Below are 19725 nucleotides of genomic sequence, written 5' to 3' on the forward strand. Positions count from 1 at the left end.
ACCTAAGCTAACCTAACCATTAACGTGGGATGAGGCCGTGCAAATTGCAATGTGACCCCCACCTCAGTATAAAGTGTTACTCATAAGGAGGAAACATGCTGTAACAAACATGCCTCACGCTTGACTCCCTCTCAGTCCCGTGTGACAAACTGCTGACAATGAAGATTTAAACGATACGCTTGGAGAACAATATCTTTGGTGTTCATCTGGGTATCGAGTTATTTTTGACTTGTGTTTTCTTATGATAGCACCTCCGCCATTAACATCTATTTTATCCTGCACGTAACAAAAATACATTGGTGATATTGACGGTACTTCACCTCACATGATGTACGTGTTGTGGTCTCGATGGTGGATATATTTAGCTGTTGTCAGGATCATTTGTGGGGGGACAAACTGCCAACACATCTACTTTTCTATTTAGTTCTCCTTATGTGATGATAATGATACTACTACTACTACTTTTTTTTTTAATAGGCCTCCATTCTCCCCTAATAGCCATACCTTCGCCACCATTTTATTACCTTAGAATTAAATATCCTAATACATAAGTAGCTATCCTAGCTTTGAGGAGTTAGTTGAGCCGCAGATCTGTGCAGCATTCAGTGACTGTAGCCTCATAGTCAATATCTGCAACTGTTGTCGGCTTTGGGGCCGATGCTCTCGTTCCCCTGAGGCAGAGCAAAGCCGACCTAAGGAGAGAGAAGGAAAGTCGACATCTCATCAAGGCTGTAACATAACTTCTGGGCTGCTGCTTCTGTTCGGATAGCACCTCCGCGAGTCTGGCGTAGAAGCATCTTGCACTTGGTCCCATCCCACCAGAGGTTGTAAACACTGGAGGAGTGAAGCTGCCTTGATCAACGTTCTGAATTCTCTCCCCGTATTCCCTTATCTTGTCGTTCTCGTTCCTCCTGTGTGCAGCATCGAGAGCTAAGTTACGGTGATGATGATAATACTGGCTCATTTTCATTTTTGTCACACTGCATCACCTTGCCACGCCTTTCCTCACTTGGTTTACTTGACATAAGAGAGCGCAGCGTGACAACTCAAGTGGTCCTTAAGGAACGAGTAATCACTGACCACTTAAGATACGTGTAATTTCTCTAATTAACCTGGAGGTCCCGTGGATATCTTAACGTCTAATGGGTGAAATTATTAAGGATTTCCATCATTTCACTAAAAGTTCATCAGTTGACGAATAATATTACATCCAGATTATTATCAAAGATTCTCACGTTCACTTTTGTCTCAACTATTGGCAGAAGAGAAATTTACTTGTTGTAAGTATAGTCTCAGTACAATATTGGCGCCATTTACACCATGTCTTAATGCTACTACCTACTGCCAGCTTATATCTCTCGATCGTGGAAAAAAAAAATGTGATGTTCTTCTTCTGTAAGCTCGACTGCCAGGTGCAAATCAGCTGTGCTCGTGATGGAGACGCATACAGGAGAGGAAAAAATGAAGTGTGTGTAAGCGTCCGTGCTGAACAAATGTAAACAGAGAGAAGAAATGCCTGCTTGATGGCCAGCTGTTTATAGGAAGCCAGAGTAAATATTGACTGTGTTTGTGCCTATATTATTCAGGCCTCATAAATGCATTTATTGTATGATTATTGGCTTCCTTGGTCCAGATTTTGATGTGTGTGTGTGTGTGTGTGTGTGTGTGTGTGTGTGTGTGTGTGTGTGTGTGTGTGTGTGTGTGTGTGTGTGTGTGTGTGTGTGTGTGTGTGTGTGTGTGTGTGTGTGTGTGTGTTACCTCTTTAAATTTATAATTGTTTAATTACTACTATCATAGGGACCCAGGGTATATATGGACATTGAACAATAGACATCTAATGACGTTACTTAGGCTTTCACCAAGTTGATCAATATTTATCAGTATAAAATTGGACGGGTTTGGTGACGTCAGTGCATTTACTTGTAAACCACATCCCAGTCTGCCTTAGCTTCTCCGCACGTCCGTGTCTTAAACAGCATAAGTCTGTGGCTTCTGTGGCACAAGTCTTCAAGATATATTACTGGAATCTTCTTGAACGTCCCCCCCCCTTTTTTTTTCTTTTTAGGTTAAGGTGGGGAAAGGATGGAAGGCATACTGAGGCTCAAGGCACAGCCAGACATGGAGGATAGAGAAGTCACGACATATAGTCGTGGGGGGAAAGGCTGGAAAAGAAGTTTAATGAGTTAAACAGAGGGGGACGACACCCCTTGTTTTACATATTACAGAGTTTGTTGACTAACTAAGCTAAACTAGGATTTAGGATGAGGCTGTACAATGTTTACTTTGGTAAACAATGACTAGTTTGATTTTACAATTACATGTTTATTAAAATCTTATTACTGTATTATGTTATGGACTCACTAGATTGTGACTTGTTAAAAGTGATTTTATATCAACTAAGTTTTAATCTAAGGTGACTCGTTGATGTCTTCCTGCGTAGGTGGTCTGGGCTGTGAGGGTCGTCCAGGAGCTTGTCCCAAACCTTCTTCCCTAGGCGATGGAACCTGACGTTGAGGGCCTCTGTTTTATTTTTCAGGTGGATTGTTTCCACTGTCTCCTGGTAGGGTGGCGCTTGACCACTGGCTGACCTCAAACACTTGTTTTGGAAGCTCTGTAGTTGTTGTAGTCTAGTCTTCCCGAGTGTGACGAGTGGTATATGTGGGTACTCCAACTCAGGCATCTTCTCAGGCATCAGCTTAAAACGTTTTAATTTGGCGGCGGCGACTTTGGCTTTCTTTAGTCTGTCCTTCACATGGGAAATGATGCCTGTCCTAGAGATGATGAGGCCGAGCAGCCTGCCTTGTTTAGTGTACTCAATCTCTTCGTCGTCGATCATCAGTGGCGCCGGCTTGAATTTGGCTATGGGTATGACCTCGAATTTCGCTTTGTTTGCCGACGATGTAACACAGATTGTTACCTGCCCAGGAAGGTCCACTGCAAGGTTGGCGCGACTCACCGCTCGGGCAATAGAGGATATCTCGGAGTATGAAAATAAATGGAAAATAAAAGCAACGTCTCCCCTGTATCCCCTCCATGTGCTGTGAGCTAAATTGTTGACGAATTCTTGAGCTTTTTCAGGCGGTCTTCACAGTTCAAGTTTCTCTCGCCGAGTACTACCAGTTTTGAGCGTTTGGGATTCTTGCATCTTACCTAACTTAATCTACTTTACCTAATCATGTCAATCTTATCTAACCAAACAATACCTAATCTAGCGCTACCTAACCTAACTTTACATTACTTAACTTAACAATGCCTAACCTAACCCATCACTTTTTAACCTAACTATCTAACCAGACAGGAAATTTAAGATACTGAGTTGGCGTAATTTCGTTCACTTGATAATTATAGGAGCGAGATCATGGCCACTGACGAATGTTGTCTGAACACCTGGTTATTGTCTCTCACCTGTGGTGGGCTGTGCTTCAATCACTAACGTGTGCCTGGCACTCTGGCACGCTGACACTCTGCAGGTATTCCTGATCTGGGTTTAGTGTGTCTGAGCTCAGTTATATCGTTGTGCTGGAGCCATTATGAGTTCGTTTGGGGACTGAAAGCTATATATTGTTGTTTGTACAAAATTTTTGAATGATGTCTTACACACGCACTCCGCCACGACGACGATGACGACGTATCCTTCACTAGACAAAGGCCTTTTCTATATGTTTCCACACCATACTCCCTTGAGTCACCTTGGCCATTAAATACCTCCAGTTATCCTGTTTTCATTCATTCATCTGGTAATGACTTTTCTATGAGTCTTTTCCCATCTCTTGGCATCCAATAGGGTTATCCTCTCCTGTTGCTCTAGTTCCTTACATCCCACACTGATATTTCATCATTTTAAAACCACATACATTTGTATCTTCACGTTCCTAAAATTTTATCCTTTCGTTAACTGTTTTTTTTTTAGCTTTGTATATAACACCAATGTATTATGTGGTTAAATTCGTAGATGTTGTTCTTAAATGTAATGATTTATCTCATCTGTAGAAGACTCTCAGTGTCGTGTGTGTGTGGTGGACGGGGGGGGGGGCGGTTATACACTTTGCAACTTGAGTATGTTTGATGTCGTGACGAAGTAGATGGAGGGGTTAGAGAAGCCTAATAGAGAGATGGATGCCAAGTTGATAGATGGATGAGAACTGGAGAAACGTAAGAATGACAAAGAGGACACAAGCTCTACGATATAAGAAACAAAGAAAGAGAATAAAATAGATAGACAGAAACTTAAGAATGTGAAGAATGACACATGTCTGGGGGGGGGGGGTCGAGAGAGGCCACCAAATTAGTCACACTACTGCCAGGTGAGACTCTACAACATGTACTGTCTTATACCTCCATGAATCACCCTTCTCCACCTTACCCCTCACACGCCATTATAGTTTTCCTGGCCCAACACCACAAGGTTTAGTTTAACTCTGACCGATCCAGGGCAGAGGGAACTTTATCTAAATTCTACTTACCTTCACGTATAATTAAATGTGTGGTAGATGAGGGGCCAGAATGGTGGTGAATGTTTTATGGGTGTGTAGGGGCGTGGGGGTTTGTGGTGTTTGTCGGGGAGAGAAGGGAGATTGTTGTGTGTGTGTGTGTGTGTGTTGGGAGGGATTATTTTGTTTGTTGGAGGATGGGGGATTTATTTTGTGTGTTTGGGGAAGGAGGGAGGGAGGAAGGAAGATGTCTCATCGGGGGAGGTTTAATGAGTGTTTATGTGAGAGAAAGTGGTGGAGGAAAGAGTATAAGTCATCTTTATTTACAGAAAGAGAGAGAGAGAGAGAGAGAGAGAGAGAGCATGTGAGTAGTTTGTTCGGTAAGTTAGGTAGTTTTACCACCCGAAGGCTCCATACGTGGCTTCACTCCGCCCAGAGAACCATCACCACCTCCTCCTCCTCACACTGTTTGTTTACCCAAAGCCGCCAGATATATTTTCCTCACTGCACCATCGTACACTCACACTAAGACGCGTTTGATGACTATTTCTGACTGTTTTTATTAAAGGTGAAAATTGTCCTGAATAAGCTATCAAGCACTTTGATCGACGTAATGAGCTAGTCCAAGTGTTTGACAGCAGTGTAAGGCATAGTTGTCTTAACAAGTAAACAACAGGTAGCTCATAGGTTGACAACAGGCAAATAAAAGGGTAATTCACACGTCGACAGCAGTTAATTAAATCACACAATGAAGAATTTCTAATAAAAAAATAATTATATTTTTTCTTCGAATGTTGGTTCGTCATAAACTCATCTCTACTTCCCTGTTTCAGTGTCAATGACGAAACTGAGAGGAGTGAATGAAAGATAACACTAGAATTGTTCAAGAAAGATTCATGGCTACAGGACTCTTATCATGTGCAGTATCTAGAGTCTCCTGGAGGATGGGAACTACTGAAGGTGCGTCGGGAGAGGCGGTGCTTATGTGTGAGGGTAGACTAGTGACGGGTGGCAATGGTGGTGGTGCTGTTGTTAGGTGATGGGGGTTCCGTTGTTAGTGGTGCTCGATGGTAGTGGTGTTGGATGACGCTGATGTAGGATTGAAGTGGTGTTGGATGATGGTGGTGCCGGGCTGTAGTGGTGCTGATGGTGGGTGTTGTGGTTAAAGTGGTGAGGTGGCCAGATTTGTTGACATAGTTAAAAACCTCCACCCTGGCGCCACCTAATTCTCAGAACCACCTTCAGCCGGACCTGGCAGTACCTCCCTTCCTGGCGGTGCAGGATATCCGGTTCTGAGAAGTTCGTACGTTAATAAAATACGATGAGAGAAATGTATCTCCTTAAGGCAGGGTCTTGGTGAAATTTAGACGTGAAACTGGCTGGCAACTCAGTAACTTAAATGAGCCAATCAGATATTTCTCAAATATCTAGCTCTGGGAAAAATTAGCGACGGAATGTTTAGACTTTAGAGATTCTGAGACCAGTTCTTGCTTTGGGTGAATTTGCTTTGTTTACAGAAAGTTATTTATGCCAAAGGAAGTGTTTAGGTGAGAGGAGGACCTCATAAGTCATTATTCCTCATCACTGTTTAAATGTTTTCTCTCTTTTGGTTTTTTTTTTTGAAGATAATTTCTGTACAAGACAACTCTTTCCTTTCGGTGAAATTCTGACGCAGGTGTTCACACTTCCTCACTCTCTGTGCAGTGCTTCGCTGAAAGGGAATAAGGACGCATGTTGCTGTATTTGGCAGAACAAAGAGCTCCACATAACCGTAACATATTATGATTTGGTTAGTAATTAAAAAATTAGACCGTGTTGGCCAGCCACCATTAGCTGAACCAGAATGATACTTATTGGTACATGATAACAACCTTGTGTGTGTGTGTGTGTGTGTGTGTGTGTGTGTGTGATGAGGCTCAAAGTAGTAGCTGTGTATATGCCAGTCTCTCTCTCTCTCTCTCTCTCTCTCTCTCTCTCTCTCTTATCCTGAAAATAGAAAACAGTTCATTACCAGGAAGCAAATTCTTGTACCTGATTATACTCCATAAATGAAACCTTTTCTGAAATTTAGCTCCAAATAATTGATGACTGAGCGAATGAGCTATGGGAGGAAGCATAGGAAGGGAGAGGAGGGCAGGGCAGGGCAGGGCAGGGCAGGGCAGGGCAGGGCAGGGCAGGAGGTAGACGTCCCCTAGTGCTTGATCCGGTTTACGAGGGGACCACCTGCCTACTAGTGCCCCCACCTGGCTGGCGAAGGTAAACACCACCTGAACCTTTGTGTGGGTGATAAACTGTATGTACACACACACACACACACACACACACACACACTGTCCTTAGCCTCACCTGTCCAAATAGCACCTCCAAACATCCTGACCTCACCTGTCCATCAATTAGCTGATCTTGATATGGGTTTTGTCTTGTAATATCCAATAGAAGATTATCAAGTTCATTGCTGGTTAGGTTAGGTTTGGTGTGTGCTTGCGTGAGAGAGAGAGAGAGAGAGAGAGAGAGAGAGAGAGAGAGAGAGAGAGAGAGAGAGAGATCATTAATAGTAAGAAAGCTCTGATAAAAAAAATAAGCTGAAGCAATGGTAACAGCAAAATGACGAATACGATGAGTAAGAAAGAATCCAAAAATATCTTCAACACAGGAAGCAAGAGAAAGGAGAAAACGTGTGATAAACAAGGGGAGCAGGAAAACCTCGATAACTAAAGCATGACAGCTGAGAAACATGATGAAATAGTATGTACCAAGAAGGGAGGGAATAGAAGGGAAGGGATAGGAGAGGTGGAGGGAGGGAAAATAGGGTTAAGGGAGGGAAGAGATAAAGGGAAGGAAGGGAGTGGTGGAGTTACAAATGAAATCAAGGTAAATTATTCTTGTGTGTGTGTGTGGGGGGTGGGGGTGGGGGGGGGGTGTCACCGTCCACTAAACACCCAGCATAAAGTGCCTAGTGCCTCATTACATTAATTTTTGACACTTCTACTGGCACGCTCGATCTCTGTAAGCCCAAAAGATTCTCTCAACAAGACTTCTCCCATTTATTTATTTACTTATTTATTTGTATTTAAAAGTGTTCAGGTATTAATACAGTACAGTGAAGTACTTTGTGTCTAGCCAAGGAGTGGAGGCGGTGTGAGGCCTTAGTAGTGAAGATGTGTTTGTGTCATGGTGGTAGGTGATGGTGTGGATGGTGGTAGGTGATGGTGTGGATGGTGGTAGGTGATGGTGTAGATGGTGGTAGGTGATGGTGTAGATGGTGGTAGGTGATGGTGTGGATGGTGGTGAGTGATGGTAAGTATGTAATGGTGTGGTAGGTAGTGGTAAGTAGGTGGCAGTAGTAGTAGGTGGTGGTAAGTAACTGACAGAGTTGTAAATGTTGGTAAGTTGGTGACAGTAGTAGTAAGTGATGGTAAGTAGGTGATACTTACCATCACTTACTACTACTACTGTCTCACCAACCTACCCACCACCTACTACTGCCACCTACTTACCACCACCTACTACTCTGTCACTTACCACCACCTAGTACTCTGTCACTCTACTTGCCACCACTTACCACTGTCTCACTTACTTACCACCACCTACCACACCATTACCTACTTACCATCACTCACCACCATCCACCACCATCACCTACCACCATCCACCACCATCACCTACCACCATCCACCACCATCACCTACCACCATCCACCACCATCACTTACCACCCACCACCACCAGCAGTAGTCCCTAACACCACCTACTCCCTCCCACGTCAGTACAATACCATCATTATGAGGTGAGTACTGAAGCCCTATTGTTTATTAGACTCTTCTCTGCGTCATAAAGCTGTACACATGTTATGCTTCTTATCTATAAATACAGGTATGGTTATGTTCTTTTGAATCGTGTGTGTGTGTACTTAATATTGGAAGAACAAATACTGATAATGTATACAGCCTTAACAACATCAACCTAGAGAAGTCGACTTGTGAAAGAGACCTAGGGGTACTTGTAAGCCCGGACCTACGGCCTGGAAAACAGTGCGTTAATGTTCGAAATAAGGCAAACAGAGTATTGGGTTTTATATCTAGAAGTGTAAGTAACAAGAGTGCAGAGGTCTTATTGCAACTATATCTTGCGCTAGTCAGGCCGCACCTCGATTATGCGGTTCAGTTCTGGTGCCCCTATTATAGGGATATAAATTCACTAGAGTCGGTGCAGCGGAGAATGACAAAAATGATTCCGGGACTTAGAAACCTTCCATATCAGGATAGGTTAAAGAAACATACTTGCATTCCCTAGAGAGACGAAGAGTGCGGGGAGATATGATAGAAGTATTTAAGTGGGTGAAGGGAATCAATAAAGGGGATATAGATAAAGTTCTTATAATATCCGAGCAGGATAGGACTCGGAGCAAAGGATTCAAGTTGGATAAGTTTAGGAGGGAGATAGGAAGAAATTGGTTCACAAATAGGGTGGTGGACGAGTGGAACAAGCTTAGCAACTTTGTAGTAAGTGCGGGAACTCTGGAAAGTTTCAAAAGGAGGCTAGATAGATTCATGGATGATAGAGAGTGGTAGTAACTCTCGACAGGAGCTGCCATGCACAGGCCAACCGGCCTATTGCAGATTCCTTATTTTCTTATGTTCTTATGTTCTTATGTTATGTTATGTTATGTTATGTTGTGTGTGTGTGTGTGTGTGTGTGTGTGTGTGCCATTTAAATTCTTTTCTTTTGTACTGTCCTGGTCAACACAAACCTTTTGTAGACAGAATCAGCTCCTTCATTTCTGTTTCGTCTCCTCCCGACACATTGCTGCACTCTATTTCTCCATACTTCCCTCTACCAATGTCGTCATTGAAAAACTTTGCTTGGGCTGTTTTCTCACCATTGTTTTTCTTTTGTAATGCTTTTTTTTTTTTACTTTATGCCCACCACATGCACTAGTGGCTTATTGTTTTTATTTGTTATTTTACCATTTATCAGTTTACTTGCAGTTCGGGCGGTTGGTGTATCCAGAGTTAGTACAGGAGAGAACCGGTGTGCGGAAAACCTGTGATGTTTGGGAGTGAGGGTCACACTGATAAGCCCCTTCTCACGCGTGCTGGGTCAAGTAGTGAAGCAGGATTCGAACCATTGAGATATTGGTGAGAGATACGTGTGTTACCGCTATACCACAAACTAAACACCCCTTGTTTTCACTGCTTCTCTGTTTGACGATATGGTCAGCTTGAATGACGGATAAAATTATGATGAGCAAAACGTGCTCCTTGTTCACTTTTTGTGGACAATCAATAATTTAGACAATTCTAAGACCCTTTACTTTTATGACATTTCCCTCGCAAACGACTTATATAATAGAGAAAGAAGCTGTGACTGCTTATGGCACTGGAAAAGTTTAACATATATCTTGGCAACACCTACCAGAGAATTGTATTTTACAGTGACCATAATTTATTACAGTTCAGAAGTCGAATGAAAAACAAGAATCAGAGACTTAATAGATGGTGATTAACTCTGCAGGGAAGGACTTGGTATGTTGTGTAGGAGTGAGGGAAGGACTTGGTATGTTGTGTAGGAGTGAGGGAGGGACTCGGTATGTTGGGTAAGAGAGAGGGAAGGACTTGGTATGTTGTGTAGGAGTGAGGGAAGGACTTGGTATGTTGTGCAAGAGTGAGGGATGGACTTGTAGTATTGTGTAGGAGTTAAGGAAGGACTTGGTATGTTGTGTAGGAGTGAGGGATGGACTTGTAGTATTGTGTAGGAGTTAAGGAAGGACTTGGTATGTTGTGTAAGAGTGAGGGAAGGACTTGGTTTGTTGTTTAAGAGTGAGGGATGGACTAGGTATGTTGTGTAGGAGTGAGGGATGGCCTTGCAGTATTGTGTAGGAGTAAGGGAAGGACTTGATGTGTTGTGCAGGAGTGAGGGAAGGACTTGGTATGTTGTGTAGGAGTAAGGGAAGGACTTGGTATGTTGTGTAGGAGTGAGGGATGGACTTGGTATGTTGTGTAGGAGTGAGGGAAGGACTTGGTATGTTGTGTAGGAGTGAGGGAAGGACTTGGTATGTTGTGTAGGAGTGAGGGAAGGACATGTTGTGTGTAAGAGTGTAGAGGGAAGGACTTGGTATGTTGTGTAGGAGTGAGGGAAGGACTTGGTATGCTGTGTAGGAGAGAGGGAAGGACTTGGTATGTTGTGTAAGAGTGAGGGATGGACATGGCATCTTTTGTAGGAGTGAGGGATAGACTTGTAGTATTGTGTAGGAGTGAGGGAAGGACTTGTAGTATTGTGTAGGAGTGAGGGATGGACTTCGTATGTTTTGTAGGAGTGAGGGATGGACTTGTAGTATCGCATAGGAATGAGGGAAGGACTTGTAGTATTGCATAGGAATGAAGGAAGGACTTGTAGTATTGTGTAGGAGTGACGGATGGACTTCGTATGTTTTGTAGGAGTGAGGGATGGACTTGGTATGTTGTGTAAGAGTGAGGGATGGACTTGGCATCTTTTGTAGGAGTGAGGGATGGACTTGTAGTATTGCATAGGAATGAGGGAAGGACTTGTAGTATTGCATAGGAATGAAGGAAGGACTTGTAGTATTGTGTAGGAATGAGGGATGGACTTGGTTTGTTGTGTAGGAGTAAGGCATGGACTTGGTATGTTGTGTAGGAGTGAGGGATGGACTTGGTATGTTGTGTAGGAGTGAGGGAAGGACTTGGTATGTTGTGTAGGAGTGAGGGAAGGACTTGGTATGCTGTGTAGGAGAGAGGGAAGGACTTGGTATGTTGTGTAAGAGTGAGGGATGGACTTGGCATCTTTTGTAGGAGTGAGGGATGGACTTGTAGTATTGTGTAGGAGTGAGGGAAGGACTTGTAGTATTGTGTAGGAGTGAGGGATGGACTTCGTATGTTTTGTAGGAGTGAGGGATGGACTTGTAGTATCGCATAGGAATGAGGGAAGGACTTGTAGTATTGCATAGGAATGAAGGAAGGACTTGTAGGATTGTGTAGGAGTGACGGATGGACTTCGTATGTTTTGTAGGAGTGAGGGATGGACTTGGTATGTTGTGTAGAAGTGAGGGATGGACTTGATATGTTGTGTAGGAGTAAGGAATGGACTTGGTATGTTGTGTAGGAGTGAGGGAAGGACTTGGTATGTTGTGTGAGAGTGAGGGATGGACTTAGTATGTTGTGTAGGAGTTATGGATGGTCTTGAAGTTTTGTGTAGGAGTGAGGAAAGGACTTGTAGTTATGTGTAGGAGTGAGGGATGGACTTGTAGTATTGTGTAGGAGTGAGGGATGGTCTTGAAGTTTTGTGTAGGAGTGAGGAAAGGACTTGAAGTTTTGTGTAGGAATGAGGGAAGGACTTGTAGTTATGTGTAGGAGTGAGGGAAGGACTTGTAGTTTTGTGTAGGAGTGAGGGCAGGACTTGTAGTATTGTTTAGGAGTGAGGGAAGGACTTGGAGTATTGTGTAGGAGTGAGGGATGGACTTGGCATGTTGTGTGCGAGAGAGGGATGGACTATGAATGTTGTGTAGGAGTTAGGGATGGTCTTGAATTTTTGTGTAGGAGTGAGGAAAGGACTTGAAGTTTTGTGTAGGAATGAGGGAAGGACTTGGTATGCTAGAGAGAGGAATTGGTAAGTGTTGTAAGAGTGAGGATGGACTGGCATCTTTTGTAGGAGTGAGGATAGACTTGTAGTATTGTGTAGAGGAGGGGGACTTGTAGTATTGTGTAGGAGTGAGGGATGGACTCTGGTATGTTTTGTAGGAGTGAGATGGACTTGTAGTATCGCATAGGAATGAGGGAAGGACTTGTAGTAGACAGGGAAGGACTGTAGGATTGGGGAGTGACGGATGGACTTGTATGTTTTGTAGAGTAGGATGGACTTGGTATGTTGTGTAGAAGTGAGGGATGGACTTGATATGTTGTGTAGAGTAAGGAATGGACTTGGTATGTTGTGTAGAGTGAGGGAAGGACTTGGTATGTTGTGTGAGAGTGAGGGATGGACTTAGTATGTTGTGTAGGAGTAGATGGTCTTGAAGTTTTGTGTAGGGAGGAGAAAGGACTTGTAGTTATGTAGGAGAGGAGTGACTTTGTAGTATTGTGTAGGAGAGGGATGGTCTTGAAGTTGTGTAGGAGTGGGGAAAGGACTTGAAGTTTTGTAGGAATGAGGGAAGGACTTGTAGTTATGTGTAGGAGTGAGGGAAGGACTTGTAGTTTTGTGTAGGAGTGAGGGCAGGACTTGTAGTATTGTGTAGGAGTGAGGGAAGGACTTGGAGTATTGTGTAGGAGTGAGGGATGGACTTGGCATGTTGTATGGGAGAGGATGGACTATGAATGTTGTGAGAGTTAGGGATGGTCTTGAATTTTGTGTAGGAGTGAGGAAAGGACTTGAAGTTTTGTGTAGGAATGAGGGAAGGACTTGTAGTAATGTGGGAGGAGGGAAGGACTTGTGTTTCGTAGATTGAGGGAAGGACTTGTAGTTTTGTGTTGGAGTGAGGAAAGGACTTGTAGTATTGTGTAGGAGTGAGGAAGACTTGTAGTATTGTAGGAGTGAGGGAAGGACTTGAAGTTTGTGTAGGCGTGAGGAAGAAACATATACTTTTGTGTAGGAGTGAGGGAAGGACTTGCAGTGTTGTGTAGGAGCAAGGGAAGGACTTGTAGTATTGTGTAGGAGTGAGGGAAGGACTTGTAGTATAGTATAGAGGTGGAAGGACTTGTAGTTTTGTAGGAGGAGGGAACTTGCAGTGTCGTGTAGGAGCAAGGGATGGACTGTAGTATTGTGTAGGAGTGAGGGGATGTACTTGTAGTATTGTGTTGGAGTTAGGGAAGGACTTGGTATGTTGTGTAGGAGTGAGGGAAGAACTTGGTATGTTGTGTAGGAGTGAGGGAAGGACTTAGTATGTTGTGTAGGAGTGAGGGAAGGACTTGGTATGTTGTGTAGGAGTGAGGGAAGGACTTGGTATATTGTTTACGAGTGAGGGAAGGACCTGTAGTATTGCGTAGGAGTGAGGGATGGACTTGGTATGTTGTGTAGGAGTGAGAGAATTTCGTAGCAAATGCTCTATCTCATTCACCAGACTGAAAATAAAACACAAGTGTTTTATCTTTGGGGAGGGAGTTTTATAAGGCACTGAATATATTTGATTGAGAGGTAATTACACTGCTTCTTCAGTTGGTAGGACTATATTTTATATATGTTCCTGTATGTAAACATTGTCTAGTATGTTATATATATTAATTTATAGTAAGTATGTAATAAGTAAATCAGCTTAACGTTGTGCATTTGTTAGGTAAAATAGTATGGTAATTGGCGGCATGGTATCCACATTGTGTGGGTCACGGCAAGTGCAGGGAGGTAGACGAGCCTGGCTGGTGATAGTGTGTGGTGCAAGTGTGGTACAATTGGTCTGGACTCAGGATATATTTATATGGAGATAAGTGGTGTATACTTTTGTACTTTTCTAGTGTATGGTGAGGCTGAGGTTCGGGTTTGGGTTAATTTAGGCTGTGGTCATCTGTACTGTACTTAAATTGTTCCTTTACTTGACCTTTGTTTGTGGTCTCTTAACTTTATAATGCTAAGTTATGCATTTCATGATTCATCTTCAACATGATACCTATATTTTGAGTTAATCTGAGGGTTATTATTGAGAATCTGGTGGAGATAATATAAGAGTCATTATAGTGTTTACCCTGCTTGTTGTTGTGACCACTCGTGTGACTTGACTAGTGGTAAATTCTTGATAAAGAGGAGTGCTGGCATAACAGTATGAAGAAAGAGTGATTTTAATTCTTGTCGCCCTGCAATATATACAAAAAAAAACTATTTTTGGTTAATAAAATTTTAATTTCACAGGTATTAACAGAAAATACTACTCCAGGGAGGATGAGGACCATAACTTGGTGTACAGATGACGAGGCAACATCAAGATGGACAAGAGAAACGATCAAGAGTACAGTAAAGGATGAACATTCTCTAAATAACTCAGTCTACCACACATGACAGGAAGTTGTATTGTATATATGTAAGTGTTGGTTAAATACGTCCACATAAATACTACAACAGATTATATCAGTGTGTTGAAATCTTATCTACTGACTACTGTAGAGATACTGTAGCACTGTAGGAGTGAGGAAAGAACAAGCAATATTATGTAAGTGAGGGAAGGACTTGTAGTGTGGTGCAGGAGTGAGGGAAGGACTTGTAGTGTGGTGCAGGAGTGAGGGAAGGACTTGTAGTGTGGTGTAGGAGTGATTGAAGGACTTGTAGTGTGGTGCAGGAGTGAGGGAAGGACTTGTAGTGTGGTGTAGGAGTGAGGGAAGGACTTGTGGTGTTGTGTAGGAGTGAGAGAAGGACTTGCAGTGTTGTGCAAGAGTGTGGAAAGGACTCACTGTGATGTGTAGGAGTGAAGGAAGGACTCCCTGAGGTGTAGGGGTGAGAAAAGGACTCACTGTGATGTGTAGGAGTGAGGGAAGGACTCGCTGTGATGTGTAGGAGTGAGGGAAGGACTTGCAGGGTTGTGTAGAAATGAGGGAAGGACTTCTAGTATTGTGTAGGAGTAAGGGAAGGACTTGCAGTGTTGTGTAGAAATGAGGGAAGGACTTCTAGTATTGTGTAGGAGTGAGGGAAGGACTTGCAGGGTGGTGTAGGAGTGAGGGAAGGACTTGTATTAATGTGTAGGACTGAGGGAAGGACTTGCAGGGTTGTGTAGGAGTGAAGGAAGGACTTGCAGGGTTGTGTAGGAGTTAAGGAAAGACATGGAGGGTTGTGTAGGAGTTAAGGAAGGACTTGCAGGGTTGTGTAGGAGTGAGGGAAGGACTTGTGTGTAGGAGTGGAAGGAAGGACTAGCAGGTTTGTGTAGGAGTGAGGGAAGGACTTGCAATTTTGTGTAGAAGTGAGGGTAGGACTTGCACTGTTGTGTAGGAGTGAGGGAAGGACTTGCAGGGTTGTCTAGGAGTTAAAGAAGGACATGCAGGGTTGTGTAGGAGTGAGGGAAGGACTTGCAGGGTTGTGTAGGAGTTAAGGAAAGGCATGCAGGGTTGTATAGGAGTCTGGGAAGGACTTGCAGGGTTGTGTAGGAGTGAGGGAAGGTCTTGTAGTGTGGTGTAGGAGTGAGGGAAGGACTTATAGTGCATTGTATGAGTGAGGGAAGGACTTGTAAATGTGATGTAGGAGTGAGAGAAGGACTTGTAGTGTGGTGTATGTGGGGAGAAGGACTTGTAGTGTGGGTGTAGGAGTGAGGGAAGGACTTGTAGTGTATTGGTAGGGTGAGGGAAGGACTTGTAGTGTGGTGTAGGTTTGAGGGAAGGACTTGTAGTATTGTGTAGGAGTGAGGGAAGGACTTGTAGTGTGGTGTAGGAGTGAGTAAAGGACTTGTGTGGGCTAGGAGTGAGGGAAGGACTTGTAGTGTGGTGTAGGAGTGAGTAAAGGACTTGTAGTGCGGTGTAGGAGTGAGGGAAGGACTTGTAGTGTGGTGTAGGGGTGAGGGAAGAACTTGTAGTGTTGTGTATGAGTGAGGGAAGGACTTGTATAGGAGTGACCATATAGACTTGTGGCGTTGCGAAGCCTATAACCTCTAATACACTGTTGTAATCTTTTATGTGGATTTGTAACTAGACAGTCAGGAAGTATTTTGTTCAACTTAATTATTTTGGACTTTAGTTTCATCTTCATTTGGAAAACAAAATATTTAATCTTCCTGGCAGTGAAATACAAGATGTTAGTTTAAGATTTTACTGTAAAATTAAATAATTATTACAGCTTTACAACTTACTTGTAACCAATGAGCATTTCCTGTGGGCAAACTTTTGAAATTGTAAAAAAAAAAAAAAAGATTGTATTTGTTGCAAATGTTCTGAGGAAGTTTGTATTTCCTAGGGGTCTATGTGAGGCCCCCAGGGCTTATTTGCCGCCGCCACGGACTGTTTGGCTAATTAGGGCTGTGTGATGATCATAGGTGGTTGTATAATGGATTTAAGGACTATGTAAGGTTGTCAGGGTTAGTCTGATCCAACCAGCGGCTGCTTGTGGCTATATTGTGAATATCAACTTGGAGATGTGTGAGGCTCTTAGAGAGCTACTGTACTTGTGACTGAGGGGGTTAATTGATGCTCCTAATGTCTGTGTACAGAAAAAGATGAATATATCCTAAATAAGTCAGTCTACCCGACATGACAGGAAATTGTATTGTGTATAATATTTACTGTTGGTTCACAAGTCTTTATAAATGCTAAAATAGATTATAACGCTGTATTGAAAGTGTACGTGTTCTGGGTATCAAGTTCTATCTACAGGAGCGAACACAAACACCTGTGGAGTTTTCGTAGGTTCTATTTACTGGATAAACAGATATGTACACAAGGGAGGTGGCGCTCCTTACTCTGTCTGGGGGGTCAACTAGCCTCGAGGCGACATGTGGTAAGTGATACATTAGCAGCTCCCATATGTCGCCAGCCACATTAATTAAGCGTGTGGGACATGGTAAATACATTGCCACACGCTGCTAGCTAGGCTGAATAAATAGTGTATATAAATGGAGCACATACATAATATACATACATAATATACATACAGCATACATAATATACATACAGAAAGTTTATCTACTGATTACTGTAGGACTGAGGGAACGACATGTAGTATTGAGGGAAGGACTTGCTGACCTAATGAATGAGAGGAGGACTTACAGACCTGCTAATTAGTGAGAGGAGGATTTACTGACGGACTAAGGAGTGAGAGGAGGACTTACTGACCTAAGGAGTGAGAGAAGGATTTGCAGTATTTTATAGGAGTGAGGGAAGGACATGCAATGTTGTGTAGTATGAGGGAAGGACTCATTGTGTTGTATTGGAGTGAGGGAAGGACTCACTGTGATGTGTAGGAGTGTGGGAAGGACTCACTGTGATGTGTAGGAGTGTGGGAAGGTCTCGCTGTGATGTGTGGGAAGGACTCACTGCGATGTGTATTATTAAGGGAAGGACTTCAGTATTGTGTAGGAATGAGGGAAGGACTTGTATTGTTGTATAGGAACTAGGGAAGGACATGTAGTGATGTTCGTAAATGAGGGAAGGACTTGCTGACCTCCTGATGAATGAGAGGAGGACTTACTGACCTGCTAATTAGTGAGAGGAGGACTTACTGACCTACTAAGGAGTGAGAGGAGGATTTGCAGTGTTTTATAGGAGTGAGGGAAGGACATGCAATGTTGTATAGGATAAGGGAAGGACTTGCGGTGTATGGGAGTGAGGGTAGGGTGCAATGTGTTGTGTAGGATTGAGGGAATGACTTACTGTGTTTTGTAGGAGTGAAGGAAAGACAGGCAGCGTTGTTTAGTATGATGGAAGGACTCACTGTGATGTGTAGGAGTGTGGGAAGGACTCACTGTGATGTGCAGGAGTGAGGGAAGGACTCACGGTGATGTGTAGGAGTGTGGGAAGGACTCACGGTGATGTGTAGGAGTGTGGGAAGGAGTCACGTTGATGCTTAGGAGTAAGGGAAGGACTCAATGAGGTGTAGGAGTGAGGGAAGGTCTCCCTCTGAGGTGTAAGGGTGAGGGAAGGACTGATTGTGAGGTGTAAAGTGAAGGGCTTCTGTCTCACCGATGAGGCAGACTACTGGTGATGACGTCATTGCTCTTGTGGTCTGTTCTACCTTTGACGTAGACTACTAGTGGTGACGTCACAGCTGTGGTCCACCAATGGAATGCCTAAAGTGACTTCAGCTCACTTAAAAACTTAAAATGCAGAGAAATATCCACTACCTCCTAAGATGTCTCCACACACAACGCTTTCATGACGCCTGCTGGACCACCACTCCACGACCCCCTGACGGAGACACGATGATCCTCCCCATACTGGCCAGATATTATGTAAATAACATTGATTATGTGTTAAAGGAATATCCTTCCTTCCTTAAGCTTTCGTAAGCCCCTTTGTAATATTTATACTGTATATACTTGTCACACTTGCCAGATGCTTCTGGTGTTATTGTACAGGGTACCTAGTGACAGCACTAGGATCCCGCTTCCTCTATCAAGGAATAAACAATTGAAATTGAAAATTGAAATGCAGAGAACTTGTGACATAATGTTACAAGCAAGTTGTAATGATTTAATAAGAACTGAAAATTACAGTAAATTCTTAAACTAGCATCTTTTAATCCAGTGCCAGCAAGAGTGAAATAGATAGTTATACAAGTGGAAATAAAACTGAAGTACAAAATAAGTCAACAATGTCATAACATTGTTAAAGTTACGATATTTTGTACAGTATTTTCATCTTCATTTGTATAACACAATGTTTTACTCTAGCTGGCACAGCACTGAAATAAAAGATGACAGTTTAAGAGTTTACCTTAATTATCAGTTAGTTATTTATTACGTGTTCACAACTTACTTTGTAACCAATGAATTTTTCTTCTGGACAAACTTTTGTAATTGTATTTTGTTTTTGTTTTTCAAATGTTATACATATTAAAAATTAATTACAAGGCAGTGTGTCTTCAAGGGGATATGTGATGTTTGTGGCAACTTGGGGATGTGTGAGGCTCTTAAGAGCTCTCTGTGTGTGTGGGGAGGCTGATTGATTCTCCCCTAAGATCTACATGATGCTTCTAAGGGGCTTATAAGTAGCTAGATGTGTACAGCTAGTAAGGGCTATGTGATGACACTAAAGGCTGTCTGTCACTGCTAGAGACTGATGCTGGCAAGGGCTGGGTGCCGAGGCTTGTCTGAGCCCCCTACCATAGACATAGGCGAGACCAAGGTAAATATCTACCCAACTTGGGCGAGACACGTCGACCAAGGAACACTGGTAGCCTTGCATGATCCAGGTTGGGTCGCCTTTATGGGACCCTGTGTACACAGGTTGTCGTAGCATAAGGGCAACCTAACCTAGCAGTAACCTGGTGTCAATCATTACAATAAATATTTGTATAGTAACAATGTGTCGTATAAATAAAAAAAAATACTTTTTTCTTTGCTTATAATAATCCTAATAAAAAAATTGAAAACAAAAGGGGTTCCAAAGGCAAAAATGATGAGCAAAGTTTTTTCTTTCCCGAAAACTAGAAAATCTACGTCACCGAAAAGTAGATACTATCTTTTGAGAATTAGAAAAATCCTAAGTTATTTTTTCTCTTAAGTTCGAACTTACGACAATTAAAAAGATCGTAGATAATCTACTTTTCGGGAAAGTAGATTATCGACTTGTTGGTAAAATATTACCTTCTTTTAAGAAGTAGATTATCATAGAAAACGGGAAATTTGTATCACAGAAAATGGGAAAAATCTACTTTCTGGGAAAGTT

At 42.8% G+C, this 19725-nt stretch overlaps 1 long non-coding RNA gene across 1 annotated transcript in view; it reads left to right on the top strand.

Moving 5' to 3' along the window:
• LOC121867131 overlaps positions 1–14333 on the top strand; it is a 37705-nt gene extending 23372 nt beyond the window's left edge. The window contains exons 3-4 of the long non-coding RNA XR_006089087.1: positions 9407–9567; positions 14276–14333. This is a non-coding gene — a long non-coding RNA (uncharacterized LOC121867131). The remainder of the gene's footprint in view (positions 1–9406; positions 9568–14275) is intronic.
• Positions 14334–19725: the final 5392 nt, after the last annotated feature.

Source organism: Homarus americanus, unplaced genomic scaffold, assembly GCF_018991925.1.
Source record: "Homarus americanus isolate GMGI-L3 unplaced genomic scaffold, GMGI_Hamer_2.0 scaffold6317, whole genome shotgun sequence".
Lineage (NCBI taxonomy): Eukaryota > Metazoa > Arthropoda > Malacostraca > Decapoda > Nephropidae > Homarus > Homarus americanus.